This window comes from Alosa pseudoharengus, unplaced genomic scaffold, assembly GCF_046254945.1.
Source record: "Alosa pseudoharengus isolate Yale_2024_CS ecotype anadromous, Long Island Sound unplaced genomic scaffold, YU_APseudo_1.1 YU_APseudo_1.1_scf_12, whole genome shotgun sequence".
Classification (NCBI taxonomy): domain Eukaryota; kingdom Metazoa; phylum Chordata; class Actinopteri; order Clupeiformes; family Clupeidae; genus Alosa; species Alosa pseudoharengus.
In genome coordinates, this window is record NW_027468587.1 from 1,356,241 (window position 1) to 1,366,624 (window position 10,384).

Sequence of the window (10,384 nt, forward strand, 5' to 3'; positions counted from 1 at the left end):
ACAAAAGCACTGCTTTGCACTTTAGTTGCAATTCTGCTACACACTTGCTCCTTTCTGCAACACACTCCTGCACACTATTTCATACATAAGACACTCCGTTCATTTTGCATTTGTGTGAGTTTTCAAAAATAGACACAGTGTTTGGAAAATGTGTCTAAACAGAGATTTTATATTTTGGAGACACAGCACTCAAAAATCCTCCATAGAATTTGTTTGTGATGCCAATATGGCAGTTGTCTACACATATCCCGCCCCTTACCAATCATGTGATGTGTTGTGAATAGATTGTGCCAATCGTGTGTTGTGATCTCGCCGCTGGAGCGAGGTTGGTGTTGTGAAGCCTTGCACACACGCAGTTCTGCCCAATATAGATGCCCGATAAGTGCCCAAAATGCGTTGCAATATTGAGTGGAGGGACTTGCATAAAAGGACTTTGGTGTAAACAGTTGTAAAAAACTGTAACATTTAACTTGAACCACTTCACAGGTCACATAGTTATTTGCCAGCGAGCTACTGTAGCTGATGAACCTGGAGAAATGTTTGATTAAGAGAGTCAAAGTGGACAAAGTCTCTTGTCAAAGTGGACAAAAGTTACCTATCAAAAAAGACAACCTGGCCACAACTTCAGAGAATATGGCTACAGATGGTAGCCTATATGCTTGTTATGATAATGAGGGGGTCTTCTGAAAATGTTCTCCCCAACAAGGGGAACCATAAGGTTTGAGAACCCCTGTTCTAGTAGCTGACTTCTCTTCTCTGTACATATAATAACCCAGTCTGGCACCGTTAGCCTAGCTTAGCATAATTCAGTGGACGTGGGTTAGACCAGGTGGACTATATCTTTATATGTCTTTATGCTATGGATTCTGATTACAATGATGAGTATTACATTAGTCAGTGAAAGCAGTGTTAGCAGTAGGGGTGGCTTCCTCTGTCCCACAAGGTGACATGGGTCACATGTTTTGGTCTAAACTTTCAGCAGGGACAAAAACAATGAGAATCGGTGAATTATTGAATCGGCCAGCTTATCGGGCAAGCTGTCACATCAAAGTAAAAGCCACTGTTTAGGCTCAACATGTCATTAAAAGTGTTGACATACATTAGGCAGTGGTTGACCTCTGGAGACAACCATCACCTTCATTTTTTTTGCACTTTTGGAATTTAAAAATCCATTTCACCTTAATTATACCCTGGTGAGTACATTACATTACATTTGGCTGACGCATTTTTAGCCAAAGCGACTAACAACATGGTAAACAGTTTAAGTTTTAGAGCAATTCTCAACAATTTTAGGACAATTTAAAAAACATTAAGAGTACAGTAAGAATAAGTGCATCAGTGAGTGCTGTTTTTAACAGTTACTTGTCAGTTTAAGACGGCTGGTGAGTGCTAGGATCAGAAAGACTTGTTGTAAGTGTTGCTATGAGAGGAGATGTTCTCTAAAGAGCTGGGTCTTCAGGAGTTTTTTGAAAATGGAGAGGGATGTCCCTGCCCTTGTAGGAACTGGCAGTGTATTCCACCAACGAGGGACAACAGATGAGAAAAGTTTGGATTGGCCTGAGCGTACCGGTGGTAGAGCTAGACGTCGTTCGTCTGAGGAGCGCAGCGGTCTGGAGGTAGCGTATGTCTGTATGAGGGCATTCAAGTAGGTGAGAGCAGAACCGGAGACTACTTTGTGGGCAAGCATTAGAGCCTTGAATTTGATGCGGGCCGCCATAGGTAGCCAGTGTAGCTGGATGAGCAGCGGGGTAACATGTGCCCTTTTGGGTTGGTTGTAGACCAGGCGCGCCGCCATGTTCTGGATCATCTGAAGTGGTTTCACTGCGCAGGCTGGGAGACCTGTCAGGAGGGCGTTGCAGTAGTCGAGTCGTGAGATGACTATTGCCTGAACCAGAAGTTGGGTAGCATCTTGAGTCAAGTCCTGATTTTCCGTATGTTGTAGAGTGCGAAACGGCATGACCGGGCGACTGAGGCAACATGATCTGAGAAGTTTAGTTGGTTGTCGAGAACCACTCCTAGATTTCTTGCAGTCCTGGTAGGTGAAACAGACAGGGAGTCAAATTTGATGTTGATGTCGTGGTGTATGGTAGGTTTAGCTGGGAGGACCAGCAGTTCAGTCTTTGAGAGGTTCAGCTGGAGGTGGTGTGCCTTCATCCATGTAGCTATGTCTGAGAGGGAGTCCGAGATCCGTGCTGAAACAAAGGGGTCATCAGGTGGAAAGGACAGATAAAGCTGTGTGTCGTCTGCATAGCAGTGGTATGAGAAGCCATGTGAACGGATAATCTGTCCCAAGGAGGTAGTGTAGATAGCAAAGAGAAGGGGGCCCAGCACTGAGCCCTGGGGGACCCCTGTGGTGAGATGGTGAGATGCAGATAGTTGACCAAGCCATGATACGTTAAACGAGCGTCCTGTGAGGTAGAATTCAAACCAGGAGAGAGCAGAACCGGAGATTCCCATGTTAGCGAGTATAGAGAGAAGGATGCGGTGATTAACCGTGTCAAAGGCAGCCGATAAGTCAAGCAGAATGAGTACTGATGACTGAGCGGTCGCCCTGGCTTCTTTTAAGGCTTGTGTCACTTTTGCGACCTTGCGACCTTGCGACCTTTTGCTACCTTGTTTTTGTTTATGCTATGTCGGCACATAGCCCGCCGCTAGAATCATTGGTCAGTAGTTAGAAATGATTTGTCTCTCACCCTGGCAATTGTTCATATTTTAGATGACAATGTTGGGGGGGATGCAAGGCGACCACAATTGTGAGTGATGCAAGTCACCCCGCTCACAATTTGTTTGATCTACTGCCCTCTGGGAAGAGGTACAGAAGCCTGCGCTCCCGCACCACCAACAGCTTCATACACCAGGCTGTTAGGATGCTGAACTCTCTCCCCCCTCTCCCCCCTCCACCCTCAGCTACATAACATCCTGGACTTTGGACCCACAACGGCTGCCTTGCACTACTCCACTTGCACTACTCCACTTGTACACTTGCACACTTTGCAACTTGTTGTTGTTGTCCTGTTGTCCTAAAAACACAACACACTTCTGCTGCTCTTACATAACTTGCACCACTATGCCACTTGCTTACTTAGGTCAAACAGAACTACCTCAGCCATTTATTGGCCTGACTTTTGCACTATTATATTGACTGTCTACTGTATGCACAATTGCACAATTTCAACCCAATTTTGCTGCTCTTATTTCTTCATTGTATGTGCCTTCTTATTTACTTTTTATTGTTTACTTGAATGTCATGTTTGTCTGTGGACTTAATTGGTAAAATATGTCTTGTCTCCACCGTGGGATAGTGAGAAACATAATTTCAATCTCTTTGTATGTCTTGGCATGTGAAGAAATTGACAATAAAGCAGACTTTGAACTTTGAACTTTGAACCATCAGTTGGCTTGCAGGAGCTGAAGGATCTGGGCCTCCAGCTCCTTGGCTTTGATGGCGTTCTCTCCCTCTCCATGGGTGTCGGCCACCCTGAGTCCCTTCAGGACCGACTGCAGGGCGTCAGCGTTCTTCACCGCATTCATCTGGTCGGGGTCCTCCCGGATCTCCTGCACCCAGTCCAGATAGGCCTGCAGCAGCCCCAGGTCGTCCACAAAGTTGCCGATGATGCGCAGGCTGGGGCAGTGGCGTCTCAGCTCCTTGACCCTTGACCTCCCAGCCGCTCCAATGTCATTACCAGCAATCCTGAAACAAAGACAAAGAGGGGTTGCTGTGTTTAACAACACTGAACATCTATTATTTATCTATGATTATTAGCATTATTTAAGAGTTGCAGTTTATATGTTTATGGTCACTGCTATTATTTGACTATTTGCATTTTTAATATATGACTTTAAACTGTTCATTTTAATATATGACTTGACTTTAAACTGTTCATTTTAATATATGACCTTTCTTTAACTATTCATTTTAATGTTAATATGATGTCCATTGATGTCAGTGTAAGTCGCTGTGAACAAAAGCATGTATACACATAAACATCTTTTTTCTGCATGTTGAAGGAAAACACTATGGCATTAGATTTGTTATCTTATATGCAAAGCCTGATATTTTTGTCTGTGTGTAACATCTCACTTCTCACTAGTGGGCAGGATGTAATACTATGTTATGCTACTCGTGAGCATGAGCCAAATCATCAGGGAGATTTCCTCAGAGCTAATGTATTGTTTTGATGAGCCTCTTGGTCTTTTCTCATACGTAAGGGTCTTCAGGGAGGTGTTCTTGCTGAGGCAGTTGACCATGTTCTCTGTGCCTCTCTCCGTGATGCCCGTGATGTCCAGGTAGAGCTCCTCTACAGTGGAGTTCTGCTCCAGCGCTGACCACAGCTCCAACACCCCGTCTGGGCCCAGATTGTTCCCACACATACTTTGGGGGGAGGAGGGGGATGAAAATGAATTATGCCTTTAGGTTTTTACTTAAACACTGCCAATCCTCTCACTGTAATTACAACTAAGTACAGCACTTCTATAAATATTAGGATTAATTTGTTGCTGATGGTTTTGTTTTCAATACTAATCCCAAGCGCAGAAATGTAATTATATGTAAACAGGATTTAGGTCTGAAAACAACCTTTGAAAGCCAGTGCCACTTACTAGAGTTTCTTCACCTGGCAATCTCTGGATTTCAAAATGTCAGACTCCAGAATAGCTGCATTCTTGTCCAAACAGTTGTAGCGTAAGCTAAAAGGGACAGGGAGCAGAAATCTGCGTTAGAACTAAACTGGACAGATCTAGTTTCACATCCTTGGAATCAAAATGTCATCAATGTGAGACGTTTATGGTTAAATTGTAGCATCATCAAAGTATTTTGTTAAACTGTAATAGTAATTGTAACTATTTATAGCTCCTTTAAAACATCCTGTGGCGCTTTGAAATGCCATAATTTCAAACCAGTAAGAGTAAGATATATTAAAGATAATATTATAATGGTATATAGTGCAGAAGTGCCGTTCACCCTGTTATGAGTTGATGAACCACTGAAACGATTTTGGAAACATCATTTTAAGGTAAAAATAATCTTTGGTGTTGCTTTAAGATGACGCCCTCTGTTTCTATATAGCACTCATGAATTGAAATAAACGGTGACATATTAGATACTGACTAAAGTGTTTCACATCGGTGTAGGATCGGCCTCAGGCGGCTCAGCCCCCTGTTCCCGATGTTTGAGTAGCCCAAGTTGAGCTCGTCCAGCGTGTGAGGGGAGAACTGCAGCACGTAGTGCAGGGCAGCACAGTCCACCACGCTGAGCTTCATCTTAAACAGGTGCAGCTTCTTGATCTCTGGCGCCGCCCTGCTGGTGGCCTCCTGAATGTGTAGCTCCATCAGGCAGTGGAACAGGTTCAGGGCCACCTCGTTGGACATCTGCCTGCCTCTGAGCTGGTCCTGGAACCACTGACCCAGCTGGACAGGAAACTCCTGACCTTCCTCTAGAAAGGGGTCCTGGGCGAGACCCTGGAGTTGACCTTCCAGCCGGGCGCGGAGCGCTCCCATAAAAAAGCGGGTAAACATCTGCAGAGACTTCTCGGGTTTGCTGTCATTGTCTGTGTTCTTGTGGTTGAGTTGTTGATCGTGGCCTATGAGAGGTGGGTAGCTCGAAGGACTGGGAAGTTCCCCAAAGCACCAGAAGTTCAGAGCCTGAAGGATGTCCCCTTCTTTTGAGAGGTTTACTGCACAATAAAGAGCTGCGAGATATTCTTGCACGGTCAGATGGAAAAAGGAAAACATCTCTGTTTTCGCCTCCTCGATGACCACTAAGACTTGACAGAGGAAGGTGCTGTTTATCTCTTGGGGCTCAAGCCCAAACTCCTCCAAGTCTTTCCGCTCAAACAAGATGTTTCCCTTCAGGAGGTTCTCATAGGCTAACCTCCCCAGAGCTGTCAGCTGTCTCTTAGCCAGAGAAAGGACTTTCGATTTGGGGGTGCTGCGGTCGGCTTTGCCTTTCAGTGCATGGTGCTTTATAGCAGTGACGAGATAGCAATAGTAGACCTCGCTAACCGTCCTGGGCGGGTTGACCTCCAGAGACCGTCTGCTGTCCTCCTCTCTATTGGCAGAGAAGAACTCAGATAAGGAGGTGCAGATGATGTGGCAGTAGAGAGGGATGAAGGAGAGGACAAACAGACTGTCGTTCATTGCGATGTAGTTGTACACATTCTCAGCCACCTGTGGGTCACTGTAGTATTTGTGGGCGTACTCCTTCACTTGGTCCTCCTCAAAGCCCAGAACCACACAGCAACGTTGGAAGAACTTCTTGGGAGCATCTGTAGAGGGCCTGGTTGTCAGAATGACCGAGGACTCTGGTAAAAGGCTGCCTTTGATCAGTGAGACCATCAGCTCTGATATAGGTACCTTGGTGTCGAAGCCAATGTCCTTGTCAGTGCCATTCCAGTTAAGATGATGTTTTAACTCATCAAGTCCATCCAGGATGAAAAGTAGACTGCTGGGCGTGTCGAGAAGAACTGGAAGAACATCTCGCAGGTACTGGAACCTAGTCCCAAGAAGCTCCAGGAGGCTGATTGGAGCATCGATCAGGTTCAGCTCACGGAAGCTGAGGCCAAAAACGCACGTGAACTCCCTCAGGTTCTTCCCCAGCGCCCATTCATACATGAGCCTCTGCACAACCACGCTCTTCCCGATCCCTGCGATCCCCTTGACCTTGACGCGTTTGGGAGGCCTGGAGGCCTCTGGGGGGTCCAGCAGCTGCCGAGGGCGGATCTGGTGGCAGGACTGATGGGCGTAGATGCGTGCCCGGCGGGTCATGGCGTTGAAGTATTCATGCTGGCTGCTTTCCATGGACTCGTCATCCTCTGTCACAAACAAGTCGGTGTAGCGGACCTCGATGTGAGAGCGTGAGTTAGAGGCCTCGCCTCCCCCTTCGGAGTAGCAAATCATTCGCTCAGTCTGGCTCAGCAGGGTGTTTTTATGTGTACTGATGGGAACTGCAGGAGTAAAGAGTTGCATTAGTCACAGCTGCTTATTACAATATATTTAGTCCAATATGTCATTTAAAAACCTTCTGATATCTCACCTCTTAAGTTTGGAGACTTCACATTTCGAAGTGGATGGATCTGATGTTCTGGTCAATTAGAAAGATTTGATATAGGTCACCTTCTATGTCAACTCTGTTGAACAAAATAGCTATATGGTGTGAGTGCATTATAGAGTACTCTATGAGAGTGGCATGACTTTGTGGAAGGTAAAGTGAGAAACAACACAGCAATACCTTTTGCGTCCTGAGTTACAGAGAACTCTTTCGATTTGCCCTTGAAGAGTTTTGCAAGTGGATTCTTCAACTTCTTTTTCTCTGTCAAAAGGGAGGGAAAAACAATAGGCCTATTCAACGCTAATTTGAAAATTTTCAATGAATCTGTATTTTTATTGCATTAATATCAGCAAATAAAAAAACTATCTCATAGAGCTTAGACTTTGACTAGACTTGAAAGACAGACATTTTATTAACCCACCATAAAACTATATGGCAAACATGTGGAACTTCATTGGACTTTCTTTAGATGATTTCAGTTATCTTCAGTTTGACAGACTGCAGAAATTAGCTTACAACTTTCTCCTTAATTTGAACGCAATCTACCAGACTTCCACAAGACACCATACCTGATCAAGCCATGCAAACCATGACAGTGCGCATTACATGCCCCTACCCTCAACTTTGACTGGAGTTCTCTCCTGCACCACCTCATTGATGCGGTCCGACTGGCAGCTCCGTTGCACCCAAGCCTGCAGCTGGGGGCAGTAGTAGCCCTGCACCTCTCCCAGCACCTTCAGGAAGCCCTGGCTGCCCTCCTCGCTCGTGCAAACCATCTCCAGGGTGGCGGCCGCCGCGTTAGCTGGCAGGCGCTCCAACAGGCCCAGGTACTGGCCACGGGTCAACACCCCGTCGTCCCACAGCCAGCGCAGCAGAGGGGTGGGGTTGGGGCTGAGCCACTGCAGGAGCTGGTCCCTCTGAGCCTGCAGCAGCTGCTGGGCTGAGGCCATGCTGACCCACTCTGACCACCTCAAAAGGCCGGCTGTTTGAGACAGGTTCAAAAGCATAGTCGTCAAAATTGGCATTGGAAGTGAAACGCATAGCAAACCATTTATGGTATTATGATATCACTCACTGGAGAGTATTGGAATTTGTTTGGTGCTTTCATCTTTCTTTCAATCTCTTTCTTTTATTTGCTTACTTCAGACACACACGACACATATACAGTCAAACCCTTTCTCTAATGGCTATAATCACTTCGAATCAAACTGTGCCCTCAAACCTCTTACCTCGGCACGTTTGACTCTCTGTAGGGTTTTGTCCTACCGACGGTCCAAACTCTGCTCTCTGCTCCCCACTGCTGAGCTGCCCCAGTTGCTAATGGAGAGAGGGAGTGTTTCAGTGCTTGTTTATCACTTTGAAAAAAGAGAACATAGTCCAGAGTTCAAGGCAAGCAGTCGCTCAACACTTGAATGAGTTTTATAGCACTATAGAGTAAGACGATCATTAAACAAAGATGCTTAGGGACCGTTCGTTATTTATAAACGGGGTCACCGGAGGAAAATAGGGGAGGGTCATGTATTTTTATTCTTTGTTGAGGGGAGGGTCACCTAACTTTTTTTCGAAATACGGAAAATATTTCAAAATACGGAAAATGTCAACATTCGTTCCCATTAATGTTGGAAGGGTTGGAGCAACAAAGTAGCCTACTTTATCGCCTAACAGCCTATCCATTTGGTCAACTTTATCCAGCCCTAAAAAAGCTAAATGTAACTTTGGTTTACTTGTAGTTTACCGTGTAGCCTAACTTTAAACAGTGTGCATGCTTAACATAAAGCATACTTGTGCTTCATTCATCCACACATCCAGCTCCTAACGTTTTGACAAGCATTTCTACCAATTTACCTTGTTCCTGCCCATCTCTAGCTTTGCTGTCTCCATCCTTTCTGTTTTTGTTGTTTGCAAAAAAATATATAGCATTTATTAGTAACCAGCAACAAGTGCAATTTGTTAATCGCTGTCATTCTCTCTCCTGCCAACAAAAATGTGTTACGTTCCAAGTATCAGTGCGTAATTCTGCTTCATAAAGTTGAACAAATACATTTGGTCATATAAATAGCCAGTTTATGGCCTACAGTGTAGTTGGTAAGTTATGGTAGGCCAACTTGGAGTGAATATACAGGGGGAATTCTTTGTCTAGCTGAGTAGCCTGGCAAGTGCGCACGTAGGCATAGCCTACAGCCGAACACTGCAAGCTGCAAGCGCTCTCACGACAACCACGTCGTTAACTTAAATAGGCCTACTGTAGGTTAACATCACTCTGAGTTCGCATTCAAGCAAGCAAAAAGATGATTTGAATACATCTGTTTCACTGGAAGGGCAAGGGGTAACAACAGGACTACACAGTGACAGGCCAGAATGCAGGACTAATGTTATGAGAGTATTACAGTAATATGGGATATTCTAGCCTACGGGAAAATATTAAAATGGCAAGACAGCAGGGAAACGTTAAAATTATAAACCCGGAAAAAGTTGGCATGTTAGGTATTTTTCGGTCCCTGTGATTATTTGTGAAATTGTGCAAACGGGCTTTTCAAGTCATTTGAGAAGGAAGGAGTGTAGCAAGCTCCCAAATTGACGCTCGTCTGAGAAATTGAGTTTTGGATAATGTTCAGCTTCGGCAGCTTTACAATGACTGAGGAAGCCTAGAGACGAGTCCATTGCAACAAGTTCATGTGTTGAATTTGTTATTACCCAGTGTGCTTTGTTGAATGGTCTCAATGCTTTATTGTTTTATTTCATGTAAATACTTACTAGAGGAGTAACATTTCAAGTAGGCTAATGCAGTTGCAGGAAGTGTACATTTAGTTTCCATGCAGGCGTGATGTGTAAGATCAGAAAGCAGAGGTTGATTTTAGGACGGTAGCATATGTTGATGTGTTTTCATAGCACGTAAGAGCGTGGGCGGAATACATCGACAGTAGGCCGGGGAGGGTCATGTCATTTTTGAAAATGCTGGAGGGTCGTTGAAAATTATATTGCAGGCAGGGGAAGGTCATGTAACTTTTGATCGAAGCACTCAAAATCCCTCCGGTGATCCCGCTTATAAATAACGAACGGTCCCTTAGAGACCATAACTGACGGATCAAAGAAAATGGCAAATGACTAGGAGATTCTCAGGGGTTAAAGTGTGTGTGTGTGTGTGTGTGGCGGGGTGGTCATTTTAGGGTTCCCCCACCTGCCAAATCCCACTTTAACCACTGGATGCACTCATATGTCATTCAAAATGACAATTTATTACAATCTCTTGCTTTAATCGTCATTATATTGTAACACTCTGATGAACACTTTAGCCTTCCTTTGAGACAGAAATGATGATGAAAATGCAGTGATATTTTC